At 41.2% G+C, this 22,840-nt stretch overlaps 1 protein-coding gene across 1 annotated transcript in view; it reads left to right on the forward strand.

Annotated features, from left to right (window-relative positions):
• Positions 1-22,840, forward strand: part of ncanb (neurocan b) — a 126,485-nt gene that overhangs the window by 10,047 nt on the left and 93,598 nt on the right. The window lies entirely within an intron of this gene.

The raw sequence follows: 22,840 nt of genomic DNA on the forward strand, positions 1-22,840 counted from the left end.
GGCGTTTCAAACAAGCACAAAAAACATGAGTATGTGAATTTGGGAATCGCACACCATGAACATGCAGGGGATTACTGTATTCGCCCTGATTTATACACGCAGGTAGAACCTTCCACCCTGAACAGTAAAGATTTGCTTGAAGCATAACCGTCCGCACACCTCATCCATCCCTAAAGTGCCCGACTGTAGGCTCACATTGCTTTGGGATGGCTGAGTGTGATGGAATGATCCGAGTCCCTGTGCGCATGTCACTCTGTGGCGTCTACAATAACGTCCCATCAGCGCAATGAAACGAATTCTGCATTTTAGTGATGAACGTCGCTGTCATCGTAGGGCCGGGATGTCTGTCGCCCACCCCATGTGCTCGCTTTCTTGACACTGTCGCATACAAAGCACACAAAAACGATCCTTCACACCTCACATACACAAACACACATGCAACAAGGGGAAAGACAAGGCTGCAGGCAGAACATTTGAGGCCCTGTCGTAATTGGGCCCCGTCTTAGCGTGACCTTCATCATTTTGACAGAGCGGAGAGAAAAGATGAGCTACTTCTTGTTTTTCCTCGGCTCACGTCAATGCTACACGCTCGGCGGAAACCATGTCGGAGCTAGTTAGGGTTAAAGCTAAAGTGCTAGAAGACGTGTGTGCTTTGTATATACCTCCCCCAAGGAAGTCAAGGATTCACTCTTGTACATTTGTTTATTTTTTTTGGGTGCTACTTTTTTGTTTACTAAAATTCCCGTTGTTGAAATTTGCCACGGGCAGCACAGTGGCAGCGCAGTCTTGATCAATCTTCATTGAGCTAAGGTACATAACAAAAACGTCACAAAAAGCAGTGGTACTCAAGTCACATGACTTGACTCGAGTCTGACTCAAGTCACCAATTTTAGAACTTGCAACTTGCTTGGCTAAAATTTAAGAAAGAATCGACTCATACCTCTCACATTTGAAAATCTGCATTTTCAATATAGGTGGCTTTTGGGGGTTTTTTTTCAAAGAAAAGTGCCGTGAGCACTGGAAACCTGGCAACTCTGGCCACCAGTATGCTATGATGCGGAGTGCACAGGCCACCTCGTGAGGCACCTCATGAATCACAGAGGGAGCTCCAAAGATGATTACATTTGGATTCAAGGATTATGTTTTTGATGTAATCGGGGAAAAAATAATCAATGGCAACATTCAAGGTTTGCGGTTCAACGATAAGAGACACATCTATGATGTCTACCTTCATCTGTCAGTTGTAGGTAAGCGACTAGCTAGGTTAGCATCACAGTTTAGCTCACTGATAGCTGGTCAAACAATTAACTAAACTTTATATTATAAAAGTGATGCATTTATTTGAAAAGACAAAATGATAGACAACTATACCGGTACCATTAAAAACTGTGATTGTGAGTGTGTTTTCATAGACATGTTTACATAGCCTTGAGTGGGTCGACTCATTGCTGCGCTACGCCAGCGCGCCTGTCGCATTTAATATGTTCGAGCTATCTGTAAACTAAGGCAAGTACCGTACTTCACAAGGTGAAAACCCACAACGCTCACAAAGTTCCCAGTAAAAAACAACAACAAATACGACGTACAGTCTAGTTACTCTATGTTAGCAGTCAAGCCATGTGTACTTCAAGTGCTCCCAGTGGAAGTGGGGAAAGGGATGCTTCACGCTGTACTGCACTTCCCTCTGATTTTTAAAAGCTCCCTGGTGGTTTATTAGAGTAGTGGAGATCTCCTAACCACCTACCCTTTAGTCCACTGCTTTAGAAGGTATAGATTTAAAGCTTTACACGCAGTTATAATGCTGAGGTAGTGGAAGTGCCGCTGAAGGTGGATTTAAAGTGGCTAGTGGAGCTTCTCAGTGGATCATTGATAGACTGAACTTCATCGTACCCCGTTTATGGGCGAAGGAACTGGATTTAGTAATCAGTGTTTATTTTTTATTTTTTTTGTGAAGGCTACTGGTGATGGAAAAGAGGAAAAGTGTGATGGTAACCTAACGAACCGATCAATTATATAGATCTTCTTCTGTGGTTGCCCCAAGTCAGAGTCTATGCCCCTTTCCGGCGGTGTTCCTCAAAGGTTAATCTGAGGGCCCATCCTATTTCCGCTCTACATGCTCCCTCTCATAGATGTTATCATCAAATTTGAAGTTATGTCATACCACTTGTACACATATGCCCTCCAGATTTATTTTTTGGGATGAGATAAGTCCACTGCATGGTTGCTGTAATTATGGATTTGATGGCTCCCAAACTTGCCTCGGTTGTATTTAGTGCTGGAGATAAGAAAAAAAATCGAATAACTCTGCTAAATTGACTTCAAAAATTGGTCGCTGCAAAATTTCTGCCTCAAAGCTCCGCCGGGAACCAAAAAAAAAACCCATCCAAACCCATTTTTGCACCGCCGGAACTAATGTTTCACACGGACATTTATTGCAGATGGATGCGGTGTTGGGCCACTGATAAACTTTGCCAAAAATGACAGGAGTGTCTGTGATTTTTAAGACACCATTAGATGTGTAATATACGTATAACATGATTTATGAGTGAGCTGAATGGTAGTTAGCATTTTTTGACCTAAAACGGTAATCGCTCGCACGATAATGCTAATTGTGATTGCTAACTATTTAGCATTTATCATTTTGCTGTCTCAAATTCTGTACACCAAATTTATACCATACACTCAGTAATAACAGATGCAGTGGATCGAAGTTCATCCCTCATAAATGAGAATAAAATGAATGTTAGTAGTTAAAAAAATATAAATATATATAAATCAAGTGGGGGAATCGCCCCCCGATTATTTTTGATGGTGACAGCCCTAGTTGTATTCATCATCCATCATCACGTGAGACATCAGCAAATCTAAAGATTTAATTCTTCAGTGTGGGAGGTTTTGCTTGTTCTTTGCCTTTTTTGTGTTTTCCGTAGGAACGTGAAGGTGCTTGTAAAAGGTGAGTAGTTTTACTTTATTTTTGTTTTGAAACAAGAATTCACACTCACACCAAATTCACACCAATGGACAATGGAGGGTCTTCAATTGACAATTTAGAGTCTTCAATGAACCTAACGTGTGCTTTTGGAATGTGGGAGGAAACCAAAATACCTGGAGAAAACCCATGCAAGCACGGGAAGAACATGCAAAAGCCACATAAACACAGATCCCCTGACTGTGAAGCAGACACACTAAACACAAATACACCGTACTGCCTGACTTATGTTATAATCAAATGTTACTAAAACAAATTTTCTTTTAATTGTGAATTTCCACTGAGTGTTTTGACATTTTCTTGAATGCGTCAAAATCCCTTAATTTGCTGAAAACTCTCCTTTCATTACACTTTTATGCACCGTGCCGCCAAGATCAAATATAAACCACAATAAATAAAATTGTCTATCCACTTTCCGAACCTCTAAATAAAATAATAGCTTTGAAGTAAATAAATAAATACATATTATTTTCTTATTAAAATATCCAAGAAAATCTCTCTATACATTTGTATTTGGCTTACAGGATTTTTAGTCCATCTTTTTGCAGTGAAGTTGTTCATTGATGAGAGCGAAAGGAACATGATTGAAATCTCCACTGACCAGCATGAGAGCACCGGGAAACTAAAATAGTATTCTAAGATCACAGCATCCACGGCATCACTTGCTTTGGCTGCTAGTTGAAGTTTGAATGTAAACAAACAAACGGCAGTTTTCTAGGAGCTGATAGTTATTCCATTGGCTAGTAACGCATGTACAGAGCAGATGCTTCAAATCCCCTGTTCCATTGTCTTCTCTCTCTCACTTCACTTCATTAGAGCGCCGGCTCTCGTCCCTCGTAATATTGCACCTTTTATTCTCAAAAAAAATATAATTCATTCATGCAAGGATGTCAGATTAATGTGATACGTCGCAATCCTATCAGAGGTTTTAATTTGGGAGGAGTAATTAGCTTATCACTGTGTATTTATTTGAATGGCGCGCCTGTCTCAATATGTAGACATGATACATGAGGATGATGACGTTAAATGATAGTATTGCCAATCATTTTTCGGACCTCCAAGCTACAGCTCGTGGACCCCAGTTTGAAAGTGACTGCTTTAACATGGTCCAAATCGACATGTAGAAATGTCTGCTGTGCCACTTGGCTTTGCATCGGATGGTTTCTATTGTTAGCCATTCGCTCCCTCCCGCTTAAAAACATGGATTCATATGTCAGCTTTCCGTTTATGCCGCCACGTCCGAGCGTGAAGCCAGCAGCCTGATGTCGGAGGCCTCCTGCCAACCCGCCTTGCCTCCTGCCTGCATCTTCTCCTTGTGCTGATGGCCGGATAAACGAGCTGTTTGCTTTTATTTTGCACCTTTCAGAAGGTCACCCGGGCTGCCTCGGTCCCAGAAAGGGACATGCTGTATACCGCCTTACTCAGCCCTTTAAAGGTCCATTAGTTTGAGATGTATTAGCCCATTAGACAAAACTCAGTCGTGCTTCGTGCAACTGCAGAGCAATTCCTCCACCGTTAAAATGAACCTTTTCTCATCATTTGTGCTGGCTGCTCCTATCTTCATTTGGGAAGATCCTATCGTTTTATTTTATATGAAATGTGACGTCTTACATGAACTAACTTAAATAGAAAGGATTATCAAGGAAGAGCCAATTACATTTGCAAATCCGGATTAAAATACAGTGAAACCTAACCATTCAGTGTTAGCGGTTAGGGACCGGGACCTGCCGCGAAAAGCAAAAACTTGAGAAGAGTAGACGCCTCCCTTCCCCTGGAAATCAAATTTTAATTGCCTGTACTAATATACTCTTCCTCCTCCACATATCAATGACTCGGGAATTCAAACATTCACAAATTTGTTTTGGAACCTATCCAACCATTATTTGCTGACCTATCATTATTGCTGTGCTCCATCTTGGTGCCAAGGAACTACACGATGATGGCATTGAGGAGCATCGTTTAGACAAAAGTAGTGTATGGCTGCCATTTGTGGCATTGGTATAAATGTGAGCATAAGAAGAATCACCTTTTCTTGTCATGAGCATGCATGCATGTACACGAAATTTGTTCTCTGCATTTAACCCATCACAGTGAACACATACACATGTTAGTGGAACACACTGGAGCAGGGGGCAGCTGAAGCGCCCGGGGAGCATTTCGGGGTATCAGTGTCTTGCTCAAGGACACCACAGCCGTGAGTCCGGCGGATGTTGGCAGATGTTGGCAGATGGTCCAGTCGGGGTCTGGAACCTACGTCCCCCACGGTGGCAGGCGATGATCCTAACCATGGGCCATGGCTGGCTAGGTTCAATGGTTGCCATGCAATGACTGGCGACCGGTCCTGGGTCCAAAGTCAACTGGTCCAAAGTCAACTGGTATAGGCTAAAGCTCATCGATGACCCTAATAAGTACAAGCCCTATCGAAAATTGATGGATAGATGAGTAATGTAGTTTGTTCTTTGATGCACAGTGGAACCGTGTACGTGATTCTTGTGTGCTTTCCCTTATTTAACAAACACTGTTTCAATGATTTAAATTGCCTTGGGTGACACCTCTTCCTTCTAAGAAGACGGATGGATGTCAGTCAGTGTAGCTGATTGGGAAAACAGCCACACTCCCAGCTCGTCCGTCTGAGTCTCTCGGCCTGCTCGTACGTCTGCAGCCGCGGTGACTCAGAGCACGGGAGCAGCCTGTGCTTTCATGTTGGTCGTCATTAATTATAGATGCCGTATGTAACTAAGAAGTTGACTCGTTTCTTAATGCGGGAACCTTCTTTCAGCACAGCGCCATTGCCGCCTACAGGTTCTGGATGTACTGCACAAACTTTAGACACAATAGAACTGACTGGGACATAGAAAAGGTTTTGGCTGCTGCGTACATTATGAGTAATGCTGTGCCTATAAAACACCACTAGGCGACAGTATCAGATGGTTAGGTGTCTTCCAGTGATGTAGTAGTTTGACTTTATTTTATCGATTCACCAGTTTCTATAGCACGCGGGAGAACATGCAAACTCCTCACAGGAGCCAAGATTTGAGCCACAAACCTCAGGACCCCAGGAGGACTCATTTCCCCCTTTGGGTGCACCTGCTGAATGGTAATGTAAAACCGTAGAAAAATTCTTTCTTTGATATTCTGGACAATTGCTTGTGTCCTTCCAAAGTCAGAGAGGTTATTTCTAGCACCAAACGCTTTGGAATAAACCAAATGAAAACCTAAACTAGATCCAACAAAGGCAGAGGAGTGAGCGGAGCCCTACACACTTTTGAGATAACGTGATGAAAGCGATAAGTACCTGCAAGCCCAAGGCTTGACCGGGCGAAAATTACAGCCTGCCGCACGGGCGCTTATTCATTTCCACCACCATCTACCATCACGGAAAGACGCATTAAGGCACTCCAGTCTTGAGTATGGAGTAATAAAGTGATTTAGCCGCTTAATTGGAAGCAAATTAGCCGCGCTTTACGGCACGGGTAGATGGACTGCGAATGTGCATTTCTAATATTTCACTCCGCTGTGCAATGAGGACTCACAACATAGAAAATTGGGATGGCTGGAAGGCTGTTTTTGTTACTTACGGTCAGTCGTATGTAATCCATTCAGTTGCTCTTCTAATCTCGGAGGCTAATGGTTCTTATTGTTGTAGTGCAGTGCTATTAACCTGTCATACATCCTAGCCCTCTGTGTCAATGTTAATGACTCAATGTTTTGAACCAATTAACACATGGCGGACATGATTAATGACAGCGTCAACCAGCAGGTTAAATGTCCCATTGTGGAGAGGATTGGACACTTATACTGTATGTAATCCTTAACACATGTATTAGACCAGCACCCAGTGTAAGGTTTATGCCAGCGAGTGAACAATTCTTCAAATTAAGAGGCTTCAACCTTTTAAATATCACTCACAGTTGCATTATACTGTCAAACGAAGCAAAAGTAAAACAATTACCCGTTGTGTAAGTAAAACAACCACATAACCTTGCCTTAAAGTCCACTATCAAAATGCTAACATATAATGGGAACAGCCATAGATGAGCTAACCAATAGTGAATATTGTCGTGGTGGTATAACCCTGCAAGCAAAGGATATTTGAATGGTGTAGAAACACATGTAGACAGATAATAGAACCATAATCAGACGCATGTATTCTTTATCCTCTGTGAAAAACGACTAATATTACTGCGGCTTACTGAGGAGCTGAGAACGTTTCCATCCATGTAAGCTACAGTATATCCATACGTCTGTATTATACTGGCTCAAGGTGGCCAAACACACCGGAAGGAGCAGCACAATGTGCACTGAATTGAAACAGAAAATGTAGATGAAAAAGTGTGGAATTTCTTTCCATTCTATTTATTGTCTTTACTATGCTTTTAAGTAAATCAGGCCCTCTGTGCATGTGTGTGTGTTGATGTGTGTGTGTTTGTGCGTGTGCATGTGTGTCGCACTAGAAGCATCGGGGATTGGAGCGCTGTCAATTACTGAGAGATGATCAAAGTGCAGCCTGATGTTGTCTGGCCTCTGTCTTTCTTCCTTCCTCCGGGGCTGGGAGCAGCAGGAGGAAGGGGGGCTACGGCAGTAGCTGTGGGGGTGGGGGGTGGGGGGGTGATTTGACGCTCCGCGACGTCTGCTTCACACTTGGCTAAGGCCCTTCTTATCACACACACATGCATGTAAGGAAACTGTCTCTCGCTCTGAGATGTAAACGAGCACCCTTTAATCCGATATGCCAAGCGTATTTGTCTGCGCTCCGCCGGGGGACTTTTGACGTCCTTGATATAATATTGTGTTTAAATCCAAGGACTCATTAGACCATACTGCAGCGAAAAGACGCCTGCAATGATGCCAAGGCGTTATTGAATGGCCGTAAACTTTTGCAGCAGAGGCAAAAGAGCAATTCGGTCCCTTTAGTAACAGGCCGATTGATTGTTAATGTCAATTCAATCACTAGAAAACTAGAATGCATCCAGTGACGTGCGGATAGCCCACCAAGGTTTAATTGTGAACAAAAAAAAGTGGCCTCTAACATTTTTATGTTTTTGTGTCTGGGATGGTCCTACGGAATGATTTACTAACTTTTTTTTTAACATTCCTGTACAGTATATATTACTGTAACTAAAATTATCTGACTTCTGTTTGTCTGCCCACATTGTGGCGAGTGGCAAATTCAGCAGCATGCTGTCTGACAAGAGCGAGACATAAAATATCAATCCAAAATTCCCCTATCCTCATTTTTATCTGGATTTGTAACAAAATTAAATTGCTTGGAGGAGGTACCAAAGGTGAATTCTTTTTTTTTTTTTTTTTTAAGATCTGAAGCAACATTGTATGAGCTTGGATCATGCTCCACAATAATTTGTTGTATTATTGTTGCTATAGTTTTTGTGTAATCTTACTAACTGGCAACGATAAAAAAAAATACTGGCTGTTTTTGTGCTTGGAGGAGGTAAGAAAAGCGAAAAGATAGCCCTGAATCCAAACATTTTCCAAAGATCTTGGTCAAAATGGGGCACCACTCTGCAAAGATTCATGAAAATGGTTTGCATAATTTTGGGTAAAATAAACCAACCAACAATGATAAAAACAAATGGCAGCTGTAGCTCAAAGAGCAACAACCTCCACCAAGGCTTCAGTCTTTCATGTCCTGCGAAATTATTGAAGGAAGTACTATGATCACAGCCATTAAGAGGATGTTGTCATCCATCCGTAAATTTAATCAATAGAATGAATTTCAGGAAACATGAGCACAACAAGATACAAGCAGAGTCCGATGAGATTTGACCATGATAAGTATCACATCATGTGCGACGAATCAGATCTGATTGAAACTAGCTTTGCAGAACAGCTTCTGACCGTGCATACACATAACAAATGCAAACGTTTTTAAAGTCATTATTAGCCATCCGAAATACAGTATGTAGGTAATTCTGCATATTTATTAAATAGATTTTTCATCCCCCCCATTTAGTGGCACGATGGTCCACTTCATTCAGTTTGGGCCGCGTCGTCCGGCCTTGTCGACTTTGTGTGTCCCCCGCCCCCATTTCATGTCGTTGCCATTTAAACAAAACAGCGTCATGGGAATAAAAGCGCTAATTTTATAATGAGAAGATGGATCTGGAAAGCTCCATTGTCACTTAAGAGATAAAATGATGTCAGCATGTAATTTAAAGGCTACTACTACTACTACTACTACTTTGCAGCAGGGGGTAAAGCACAAATCAATTCCTGTGTGGTAGCAGGCTGACTGCTTATTAAAGACAACCCAAACAAAAACAAACAAACAAAAAAAAAACATGATGAATTTAGGGCCCTCTGGTGAGTGTCAATTTACCTTATGAATGAAGGTCACGTGTACTCTCACACCCTTAAATAATGGTCCCACTTGGATGTGTCCAACTCATATAGGCCCCAGAGCAGGCACCGGGTAAATAAGTAAATAAACCTGGGTGCTGGCAGGTCTCATAAATTGTGTTTCTCCCAAATGAGACTGCCTAAGAATCGATAAACCTCGGGGGATGTCGGTGTGTCTCACAGCAAGAACGCGTGTTTGGGTTGTGCTGGAGAAAAAAAGAAACAAAAAAAAAAACCCAGGAAAGGAGAGCTAGGCTGTAGCATTGAGTCTAACATGGTATCAACCACGTATGAAATGTAAAATGTTAAAACATAATCACACAGGTTTAACATGCTACCGTTTGCTCGCAAGAAGCTAATCTAGCAGTCTACTTGTGCACTCAGTGCACAAGGTCTAGTGAAAATTCATTCTTAACACTCCCCACACCACAGGATAATCAGTCAGAATAATGTGTCAGACATCTGATGATCGCCTGATCATTCTGACTTTTATCGGAATGGGTGAAAAATGCTCAAATTCATCCCGATTATTGGTATGTTTGTTATTTAATAAGCACAAAGAACAAGAAAGCTACTGCTGCTTTCTCCCTGCTGCTTTCTATTCCCCCTGCCTACTTTATACCCTTGGGCATTTCTTGTCTTGGCTGTTTCTCTGTTTGATTTCTTTGCTCGTCATTCATCCTCACGTTTGGATTCCTTCCTCCAGGTGTTTTGTCACTGCGTCTGACTTCTCACCTATCTTGACGCACTTTGTGCCCTCTTTTGAAAACCCTGTAAAGTGAATTCAGAGATTTGTTTCTCAATACATTATACATGTACGAAGATAATTGCTTGAAAACCTCTGCAAAGACACAGAATTATGTAGTACACATTTGTGGAGAACTAGCATGCAACTGTTTTCACTATTTCAGTTTTGCTGACTTTTTTTTTGGCACAGACTAGAATAGCGCAGTGAAACTTTATAGAGTCCAGCATGAGTCGCCCCTCCCCCACTATATAAGAACTTGAGCGCCTTCATTCGCATCAGCGGCTATCCAGCAATTGCGACGTGCAGTTAGCTTTTCGCTGGTAATAAAGTGAAATATAAAAATACAAGTATATAAATACATAGTTCGATCGATCAATCTCTAAATATACATGTGTATATATAAATACACGCACATACAAATATAATTTACAAGTAGCATCATCATTCTGCTTTTTATTATTATTAGTAGTAGCAGTAGTAGTCTTTTTGCGTAATGTACAACAAGAAGGAATAAAACTGCACCTCCTCTATGCTACATGCCAATGTCAAGGGAGCTCATGTATATTTGTGAATTACAAAACATATTATTTAGTTATTTGTATTATTGCACAAATTCAGCTGGGATAGTCTCCAGCACACCCCCGACCCTCGTCGGGATGAACTGTACAGACAATGGATGGATGGGTGGTTGTATTGCTATTATTTTAATGTACAGCACTTTGTCACACCTGCGGTTGTTGTTAACTTGCTTTATAAATAGATTTGACTTAACAAAATTACATACAGTCGCAATGGTTAAACCGTGGCTAAACGGCATTCTTAACCCGGCCCAAAAGCGAGGCCTGCTTTCACAGCATGAGCGACAATTTAATAAAAGGTAAGGCAAGATGCGAACTTACTTTCAAAAATACTTTGAAATCAATAAATAGTGATTGGTGAGCTCAAGGGGATCTTTTGTATTGTACAAGGATCGACTACACATGTCACACATTTAATGAGAGCAAATATGAAAACGACGAGGCGCCCCAAACGGGAAGTTGCCTGAAAGAATGAGACGACCAGCGATTAATGTATCAATTTTACTCAGCATTAACTGTATACTATTTATTTATCTTTATTCTAAAATTAGATATACTGTACATATAATTGGTAATATTTGATTATTATATTTTATCCTCGGGGCCGCAAATTTGATTTCTCATGCGTTTATAATATTAAAGTTTGTTTATTACAGATCCAGTGTTTAATAAAAATTTAAGTTTGTTGTCCTATGATAAACTTTAACACTACATTTCTGCAGAGAATGGAAACATGCACATCGCAGTGATTTTTCATTAATTACCGTATTTTCCGGATTATAAATCGCTCCGGAGTATAAATCGAACCAGCCAAAAAACGCATAATAAAGAAGGGAAAAACATATCTAAGTCGCACTGGCGTATAAATCGCATCTTTGGGGGGAAATTTATTGGATAAAATCCAACACATTTCATCTTGAAAGGCAATTTAAAATAAAAATAGAATAGAGAACAACAGGCTGAATAGGTGTACGGTATGCTAACGTACCACATTCAGCTAACGTTAACATGACGCAAAAACAACAAACATGTTAACGTAACATATTAACAGTTATTCAGATAACTATAGCATAAAGAACATGCTAACAAGTTTACCAAACCATCAGTGTCACTCCAAATCACTAAATCCAATGAAACCTTCATCCTCGGTGTCACTTCTAAACAACTCCGCCAACTCCGGAGGTAGACGGCGCTTCCTCTTCTACGTCGCTTTCGTCAGGCCTAGAGCGCCCTCTTGCGGTTGTCAGTGTGAAAATAACATGTGAAATTATATAATAATGTGTTAATAATTTCACATATGAGTCACTCCGGAGTATAAGTCGCACCCCCGGCCAAACTATGACAAAAAACTGCGACTTGTAGTCCGAAGAATACGGTATTGAGTTTGGCCCAATTTTTAATTTTGGCCCACCGTGAATTTGAGTTTGACACCCCTGCATTGAGGAGACCCTAAAGTGATAGACAATAAGTAAACTAGTTTAGGACCATTACAAAACCATGTCACTTTAATTGTGTTCATAGCATGTAATATATATGCAAATATATGTTGTGACTCAGCAAGATTGTATGGCTTATGAATGAAGCATTGAAATTTAGTGGGAACTCGACTTTCTTGATTTTTGATACAGCTTGAAACTTGATGGTTAAGACTTGAGACTTATTTATGGCTTACCCCCACCTCTGGTTAAATGTTTTGTGAGCTTTTTCCAACAGTTCCTCTGAGATTTTGTTTGCTTTTAGAATTGCACGGTGGGGTCGTACATTACCCACCCTTGAGTTCAAATGATTTTTCGTTACCTGCTGTCCTCATTAAAAGCTACGCCAGTCCATCTTCATCCCGCTGGTGACTCGGTCCTCCAGACGCATGTTTCCCTTTGGATTGTGATGAGATGCAGATTGATTTAACGGCATATCAAAGTGGCAGATTACGCCGCTGCTGGGCTTGACTGAAGCCTAACACACACACACACACACACACACACACACACACACACATGCTTCCCAGAGATGACTTAATGAGTAATATAAAATAGCATTGGGCAGGGAGGAAGTGATGGAAATAGGTAAAGACACGCACACACTCAACCAGGCGCTCCTAACTTGGATAGTTCCGTTGATATGTGCAATTTTAACCGTGCCATCCATCTATCTCAATCTCCTTCAGCCTGTCACTTGTCCTCCTCCAAGGTGCTTATCAGCCTACGCGAGGAAACCCATGCGAAGATGTCATTACGTATCAAAATGGCTCTCATCCCTCTATTCAAATGGTTGTCTCCTGTATTAATGAGTGCTTTTCCCCCGCGCCATTATGAAGATAGATGGATAAAGAAGGTCGTGGATGTCTTCTGTGATGTGCATTGATTGTAATGTGGCAGTTGCACCTGTCCAACGGTGAAATACATCACGCCATAAGCGAGGAGCCGCTTTTTAGATGTGATACATCGCAAACAGAGAAAATATGGGAAACTGAGACTTTTGTGTCAATATATGAAATGAGATGAAAACTAGCCTTCTGGCTAATTCTGGCTTTTTTAACCATGTGTACTTCATGTGTTTTATGAAATCGCATTGTCCCCTTTCAAATAAACTGATCAACTAATATAAGAAGCGCTTTTATGATATTCTAGATGGCAGAAAATACTAAGGACATTTTTAAAATAAAGTATTTTTTCCCCGTGTGAAAATGCTGTAACTGTCCATCATTACAGAAATAAAGTAAAAACAAGAAAATGTCATTTCTGTCCGAAATAAAATGAGAAAATGTCGTAAACTCTGTATCATCACTGAAATAAATTTGAAAAAATGAGAAAATGCCAAAAGTGTCCATCCCAGAAGTGAAACGGAAATGTCATAACGATCCATTACCACAGAAAGAAAATGAGACAATGGCGTAACTGTCTGTCATTATAGAAATACTGTGTATCGAAAAGCGAGAAAGTATCGTAACTGTCCATTATCGCAGAAAGAAGTCAAGAAAACAAGAAAATGTGCCATTGTCTGTGATCACAGAACTAAAACAAAGAACCCCAAAAAATTGTAACTGCCCATCATCAGAGAAAAACAATAAAATATAACTGTCCACCATCACAGAAATACATAGAAAAAAGAAAAATGGAATGCCCACCACTGATTTCAAACGATAGTTATTTATCGAGACTTGAGTCAATTTGAATAGAGCTAAATTTACGACTTTGATGAGCGGATCATCTGAAAACCGACTTGTTTTAAGTTCATCTTTGGATCCTCTGTTTATACAGTAGTACCTTGAACACCCCGCAAGCTGCAGAAGTTTGACCAATCTTCCGCTCGGACGACTGATCAGAAGTGTTGCTTCTTGTTAAGCCATATTTAGCTGTTACTGCTTGCATTTTTGGTAGCCTTCTCCGTCTAAGTCGTAACTCTCAATGGTGACTGTCCTGCCACCATACGCTTAGCCATTCCGATCGAAATTGTATTTGGAAATTGAAATGCCGTGATGATCGAACTTGTGTGTGAATGTAATAGGGAGTATTTGTTTGTCTACATGTGCTCTGCGAATGACTCGTGCCCAGTACAGGGTGGAGTCTGCCTCTTGCCCAAAGTCAACTGTGATGAGCTCCAGCTTGCCTGGCATAATTGTGGTTTTTCGCTAGTTGCGACGGGGCCCGGAGGATTATTGTACCACTTTTTGGCGAGAAGTTCCCTTTTTAGTTTTGCCATGAGCAGTTTCCTCTTTGGCTTTGTCTTACTGCAAGACTTACTGACAAACTGTCCAGTTGGAATGTGATATAGCTTCGTACGACTTCCTACTGAATTCATGTTCCGTGGCTCCCGGTCAAGACATCTGTTATGCTTCTGATCCGGAGAAAGCCTGTTGGTTCAACGCCCGCAGGTTTATCGACTGCTTCAGAGAGCTTTTGCCCCCGGCGTGATACGATTCCCCCCCCCCCACCCTCGTGCCGGCGACTTGGATTAGCTCTTCAGTCTTTATGACCTGCCGTCAACACGGAGGATTTATTACATGCCGTATGTCTCTGGATGCCGTCAACGGAGGCAGAGTAGAAACTAAAGACCGAGAGAGAGGATAATAGTAGAAAGACCCGACTGAAAATGACATCCCTCTCACTACTGAAACACACAGCTGTGCACATATGACGTTTTAGACTGAGTCTGGACGCGAAAATGGCTTTGCCTTGCCACAGCACATCTGAAACATATTAGACGAAGCCAACCGTGTCGGAGACAGCGCCAATATGTCTTGGAGTCGTCACGCCTGCATCAAGAATGGCGAGTGTTGTGTCTGATATTGATAATAATCACAGTCTGTGTTCTGTGGTTTCTCACTTTTTTCTGTTGTTAAGAAATACCCAGACAGCCTCTGATATCGATTAGCAGATCAGTGTGTCACAAGTGTAATTATCTGTTCATAGACATTGTCACACACGGACAACCCATGAGCCCATTTGAACTTGATTGCTAACCAAAACATCAGCAACCAGCAAAACATCACCCTGTGTAGTAGTAACGATGCTCTTACGTCATGTGGAGACGGTGATTAGCGTTCCAGCAGACTCTGCCATGTGGTTACTCCACATGTTGTGTTGTTCCTTTGCATTTCTCCATAATAGTCCTCTTTTACATGTCAGGTTTATTTGACATAATAGAAATATACAATGCAAATTGTTTAATAATTTACCAAATAATACCTGCCTCACAGTTAAGAGGTTCTGGGTTTGAATCTCAGCTCACTGTGGAGTTTGCTGTTTGTTTTCTTTGAGTTTTATGGCTTACTCCCGCATCCCAAAAACATGTATGTTAGGTTCAGTGAAGACTCTAAAATGTTCATAGGTGTGAATGTGATTGCGAATGCTGTTTGTCTAAATGTGTTCTGTGATTGGCTGACAATCAGTCCAGGCCCAGGGTCAGAGGTGATATTTAAGCCAATTTTTATACTCAAGTAAGAGTACTGGTACTTCAGAATGCTGTGACTCAAGCAAAAGTAAATGAGTTTTAATCACAGCATGAACATCACAAAGACCAAAATATAAAACAGGAATGTGCAAATTCAGATATTACCCAACATTATCACCTCTTTAACTAAAATGATAATAAATTAAATCTGTATAAAATATCATAAATAAATTAAATACTAAATAAATTACTTTGTACTCGTGGAACAGTACAACAGGCTCGCCAGTCAAATATTACATTTAAAAAAAAACAAAAAAAACACAATATATGTTTTCAGGTTCAAAGTGGAGTTCTTGTAGGCTGAAATGTGGACATTTTTACATAGACAAAGATGACAGCACATGACATAGCTGCTCTTTTGCATAGTCTGTAAAGTAAACATAAATTGAATGTTAGGCCAGGGGTCTTCTGTCTCTTATGACTGCAAGTCGCACGCCGTTGCTCCCTCTGTTGTTTCTGCCTGGTTTCACAAAGAAAATTGTCACTTTGGGCCGGAGACTTTGTATGCAGTCATGTGACCGCATGTTTGTTCGGTGGAATTGTCTAAAGCAGTCTAAAGCAGTGATTCCCAACCACAATGTTCTGTGAGAGATCATCATATGATTAGTTTCACTTAATTTTTAATTGGTCGGAAATGTAGCGTGAGGTCATCACCCTGATTAGCGCACCACATTTGCTGGCTTTAGATGTAGTATCAAAGGCGTCCAGTGTAGAAGCCATAGAGGCTAGCGTGTGAAGTTTAACACCTGAGACTCAGCGCCGACGCAACTTTGTGTTGAAAGCAATTGTCACTGTTCCACTTGTTAACATCGCCACGTGTCTAATTATCTGAATGTGTGAAGCCGCAACCGCTGCATGAACATACACTATGGACACGGCAATGTTCTACTTGGGCAAGTGCTATCTGAAAGGCACAGTCGAATACATTCCAACTATACCGCCACACCTCTGAAGGCGACATCTTTTGTCGTTTATTTTTACAGGTGGGTGCATATTTTTTCTTACCCTTCACCCCCGGTGTGCAGCCGCATTCGTGTTCCTCCCCCACGGGAAGACAAGCAGCTGGCCCAGGCGACCTTGACACACCCCTGAACAAGTTTAACATTTGCCACCGTGTAAATGAGAAGTCTCGGACATTTTTGAAAATTGGCCCGTTCGCATGTCCCCGCGTGTAAAAAGCTTTCCCCTTTACCGTCATTTTTCACAAGCCTCGTCTTTCGCCGCCCCACCTTTCATCAATTCACACTCCTCCACCTTCTTCTTCTCCCATCTCTTGTAGGGTGAGCACACTTCTCCCGGACACAAGAGCGAGGTAATATGTTTTACAGAAAGTAATGGCTGATCCTCCTTTAATAGCATTGGGCGCTGGCTGGCTCGAGGGGCGTTGTGTGAATGAATAAAGGAGACCTGTGTGGCATTCAACTGTAAGTAATAGCTTTCTCTATGGTTCCGCACAGGCCTTCAACTTATTCCGTGCTCGGGATGCTCGGCAAAGTCCCTTTTTTCGGAAGCAGCCAGCTCGGCATTGTGTGGTCTTCCTTCATGGCGTCCTTTTCTGTTTCACATTTGGCTGAGAGGCAGCTTGTTGCAACAAACAGCAGCTTTCCAGTTCTATTCAAATCCTGTAAACATCATCTTGGAAAGCGATACAATGCAGTGTTACTGATGGAAAACATCCACAAAAGCCATCTAAATGCCTGCGTCGTTAGCTCTCTTAAAACAGACCATGCAAAATGTTGCATTAGAGCTGTAAGAGCCTGCATTTATCTGCTGTGCCTTTTTCACAAATCCAATGAAAAGAACTACTGTATTGCCGCAACATTACATTACCCTGACAGATAAATTAAAGGTTGGACAGCGACAGTGCTTTCCACACAACAGGGCTGGAAGAGTGTGAGGTGTTAAACTTCACTAGTCCACAAACACTGTCGTCGCCCTTCCTCTGTTAAGGCTTGGAAACTACCTTAGAAGGTGGAAAATTGCCTTCGGCTTGGTCCCAGTGTGACGTATTCAATAGTTGTTTCGTTCAACAGAACAGGAAGGAAGGAGTGAATATCAGGTGTTAAACTTCACACCCCAGTCTTGGCAATGATTAATATACTCTTACACACGGGCATCGTCATCATACCTTTATAACAGCTCTAATATTACCTCTGTAAAAATTGCCGGCTCTATTTCGTCACAGGGTGATGTATAAAATACTAGTCATCACAAGCAGGTTCAGTTTCAGTTATTAACCTTCACACCCTTGCCTTGCCTAACCAATCACAATCAATCCCATGTTAAATGGGAGTCAGCACACACCTGTCGACATTTTAAAGAGCCTCTGATTAACCCCCAAAAAGGCTCGCTGAATAAAAATGCTTCACTGTAGGTATGGCCAAATGTACCTTTAGGAATCATGGCCAAAAAGTTCAACCGCGATTTCAAAATTTGGCCAAAACACACTTGAATACTGCCAAGCATGCGTAAAAATGTGTTGAGGTCTGATGAAACCAAGGGTGAACTTTTTGGACAGAATTCCAAAATGTGTGTTTGGTGCAAACACAACACTCCTCATTCCTAAAAGAACACCATACTTACAGTGAATCATGGTGGGGGTTATATATATATATATATATATATTTTTTTTAAACACTGATATTGGCACGGTGGCCGACTGGTTAGAGCGTCAGCTTCATAGTTCTGAGGAGCGGGGTTCAATCCCCGGTCCCGCCTGTGTGGAGTTTGCATGTTCTCCCCGTGCCTGTGTGGGTTTTCTCCCGGCACTCCGGTTTCCTCCCACATCCCAAAAACATGCATTCATTGGGGACTCTAAATTGCCCGTAAGTGTGAATGTGAGTGCGAATGTTGTTTGTTTGTTTGTATGTGCCCTGCGATTGGCTGGCAACCAGTTCAGGGTGTACCCCGCCTCCTGCCCGATGACAGCTGGGATAGGCTCCAGCACGCCCGCGACCCTAGTGAGGAGAAGCGGCTCAGAAAATGGATGGATGATATTCTCCCGCCTATGTTACGACTCGGAAAGTTCCTCCAAAGGTGGAAATTTGCCATGTTGTCTTTTTGTTGATGTATATTTGTCCGCGTTCTATAGTTATAGTAAATAGCTCACAGACAGAGACAGTGCTTTCAGCACAACAGGGCAGGAGAAGCGTCAGTTTTACACACACCCTCGTCCCAGCATCGCAGAATATCTTTACAAACTGCCATTTGACCCACCCGCCTTTGTTACACTGTGTCCTGGTGTGATGCATGAAATATTTGTTGGACTTTGACAATTGCTTTCAACACAAAAGATCAAGGGAAAGGGAGATTTTCATTCACACCCCTGTTGCAAAAATGTGCTTTTCCATATGTCTTTTATAATTGGCATATTGAATTTTCTTCAACGTCAGGAGTCATTATGTGCGCTTGCAAATATGGGGAATTTGAATGTGATGGGAGCTCAGCCATATTTTCCCATCCAAGCGCACACACAGATGCAGCAAAGGATTGTGGAGAAAAAAAATATGGACATTTAAGGGTTGGCACGTGAGTGGAGCTGTAATTGGCTTTGCTAGTGTTGGTTTTCTGTCGTAAACAACAGATTCTCGTCATGATCGTGACCCCCTGTGAATCTTTTGACATTTTCATATAGGCGATATCACAGCAGCACCGAATCATAAAATAATAATAGCTCCTGTCTGCGTGGAATGCATTGTCCTGGAAATGACCTTCTGCTATTCAAACGAAGGAGCTCGCAGTTTAAAGTTTTAAATTGACTTAAAATCTTTATTTTGTCCAGTTTACAGCGGGCAGGTTAGCTATTCGGTGGACTCCTGCCATGTGTGATCTGTACTGGCCCAAAATATGTTCATGCAGTCTCCTTATGCAAACTGTGCCATCACTGTTTGCAGTGTTTGACTCAAAAGTAAAGAAAAAGGTTAAAAATGTCTTTTCATTTACACGTACACAATGTAAAGAAATTTCTGTTCATCCTCACACACACATACACATGCACGCACGCACACGTGCACACACACCCACACGCAAACCAAATAGAAACATATATATGTCAACTCCGTACATAATGTAACCTATTCACATTGACACAAATAATAACATCCGCATGCCCAATCCCGTATACACATGATCTCACATACAGGACATCACATTATAGACAAATCTACATACACGTGCTCCATTCACAGAATTCACACGGCAGTCTGAAAGTCTGAGAGTCTAATGCATGACTCCATAGACGATCACATGCATCATTTTTGCATGTGGGTGTTGTGCAGGCTACTAGTCACTTTAAAGTGCATACATTCCTTGAAGTCTCGGCGCCCTTTGCACAATGCTCATTGCTATATTAGTCAGTCAAACGGCTCTAATTGCTAGAGGACTCTGCATCTTTTTTTGCACAATTGTCAAAAAAAAAAAATAATTGTACCGGCATTACCAGATTACTAGCAACCTTTTATTGCTCAGTGACTGTCTTTTTCAATGTCTTTATGTCTCAAAAGTGTTCTCTGTCAATTGACCGTCTGTTGTGGTACTAGAGCGGCTCCAAGTACCGGAGACAAATTCCTTGTGTGTTTTTTTTTTACATACTTGGCAAAATAAAGATGATTCTGATTCTGGTTCCACTTAGCGTCTGTATGGAGGTGTAAAACATTGCTATTAACAATTCTTTAACTTGTGAGGTACAAATAAAATGCTACTTTTGAAACAGTGGTTGTAGCTCAAGAGCCAAAAACGTAATCTAGCAAGAGGATAACAAAACAGATTGTTATTATGAAGAACCCACACAGATAAGAGGGGTTTTTTTTTTTTCAGTGCACCAGTCCAATCTGGGAGGCACAATAGCTTTTATTATCCTCTGGGGCTTTAAGTAATCATTAAGTGGCAGTGGAGTGCAGGTTCATTTGTTGCAGCTCATTTGTTTCGGAGGGATTCGATGGCTTGTGGCGAGGCGGCAAAAACATGTAATCAGTGTGCAAACGCAATGATCAAGCATAGTAACAACAACAATCCAAAGTAGTAAAATTGCTCTGGTTGTTTCACTACAAAGAAAACTTTGAGGGCAATTACTAAATTAGCTTCTTTTTTTTTTTTTTAAACCACCAGCAGAGCATTTTACCCTTTGTCCATAATTGTTCTATAATAGTGCTCGTATTTTAGTTTGCAAGAGTTGAAGCGGCAATTTGGTAGCTTGAATATCATTTGGATTGTACACTGGCTTGTAATGAGGAACACAGTGGGTCTGTCGTTGGCATGGTGACCGTGGATCACCTATTCTTAAATATTGGCGGGCCAGCCATAGGAAATCATGTAGCGGTAAATGTAAAAGTAATCTACTCTATTAATGGTGAAGAAAAGTGGCAGTTTAACATGAATTGTCATGCAAGTGTAAAAATATGTTCACCACTGTCAATAGTTGAGCCACTGAGAACTAGAGGGGGCTAACTCCATTTTTGTCATATTGAATTAAAGTTTTGTGCAATCAAATCTCTGCCGCCCCCAACAGAATGCCGCTGTGGGTATGGCTGCCCATGTCACCCATATCGAAAACCACTCCCGTATAAAATGCATGCAATTTGAGAACATTTAGCAGGGAACCAAATACTAATGGCCCTGCGGTAGATCCACACTGGTTCCATTTCCGATAAAGTCAGTTTTGCGTCCTCACATGCACCTGCAAGTGGACCTCCACTGCTGTAACTGACACGGCTTATCAGTGTCCAGGATCGCCACCATCCCACACACAGCAAATCCTCCCTCACGCTCTCTCCTCCTTCCCTCGGGCCCACCACGTCTCTCCAGTCAGCCCACATTCATTATTTACTTTCAGGTCCCCCTTGGTCGTCCGGGCCTGACTTCATTTCACCTCATTTGGTCGCTGTCCTGTGGCTGTGGGGACAAATATATCATCTTATATACACAATAGACACTGAGGCGGCTGGAGCCTCTTTATATCTATTTCATATTTCCATGTGTGCCTTGATATGATATGATTGCAGTATATGAATGATATCGTTATGGAAGTAGGGGAAACAAATAGAGGTGGTTCTCAATAGTTTCCACTCTTCTTGGATGACTTTCTTCATCATTTTGCAATGTGTCTGCTGGGATGTTTGTTTATTCATCAGGAAGAACACGGGGTTTATTTCACATCAAACACATCAGGCATGCCTTGCTAGAACAGAGAATGGTCTCCAAACAAAACAGTTCTCACAAAGTTGGAAAAGAATTGTCCAGAACGTAAGATGAGGGGAGACCCGGGCTCTTTATTGGCAACTCAAACTCACTTCAAAACAAGCAGCACTTTGGCAGTGAACAATTCTTCAAAAAAGAAACTTCAAGGTGTTTATTGCCACTCCATGTTGAAGTCTACTTTTAACAAAAACAATAAAAAAAAAAAAAAAAAAAAAGGAGAAAGAACCAAATAGCTTTGTCACTAACTTAATGCTAACTCAAAATGGGAAACCCCTTAGATCTGTTAAAGAATAGCATCGATGTTGCAGTGTTATAACACTTTAAGAAACGGATATTTGCATCAATACATGTATATGTGTACATATATTCTTTTTTTCTTTTATGAAGAATGATGAATATTACAGCAGCTTACTTTGTGATTTGTGAAACACTTCTTCGCATGTGTCTCTATGTCTGTTTTGTACTGAAAGGTGGCCAAGACGCGCACACCAAAAGGAGCGCCACAATGTCCATTGAACTGAAGCAAAAATTTAGAAAAGAAATGTCTTTATATTTTATTTAATTGTTATAAAGTACAATTTTACAGTGCTCGTTGTTATTAAAAAAACTCCCCAATTTCACCTAAATTGTTGTTATCTTGTTCATTTTGCAATAATGGTCTGGACACCAAGCAAAATGAAGTAGTCAAACCTTTATTTGTAACCAATGTTGGCTTATTGCTCAACAAATATGCATCCCAATGGAGAGTACCTTATATTTTTCAACCTCAGGCAACAAAACAATAAGCTAAACATTGAAATTGAGCATTTCCTTGCAAGGATTAAGTTAGTATAGTGAACCCCCACGATTTGTGGGGGATATGGGCTGGTCCCTGCTGCGAATAGAAAAAAATCCACCATTAGCTGATACGCCCCACTAAAAAGTTTTGAAATTATTATTTTTTTTAATTTATTTATTGAATTTCTAAAAGTTCTTGTGGAGGAAGATTATTGATATAACTGGCTATATGTACGGTTTTTTTGG

The sequence above is a fragment of the Phyllopteryx taeniolatus genome, chromosome 7 (assembly GCF_024500385.1).
Source record: "Phyllopteryx taeniolatus isolate TA_2022b chromosome 7, UOR_Ptae_1.2, whole genome shotgun sequence".
NCBI classification, from domain to species: Eukaryota; Metazoa; Chordata; class Actinopteri; order Syngnathiformes; family Syngnathidae; genus Phyllopteryx; species Phyllopteryx taeniolatus.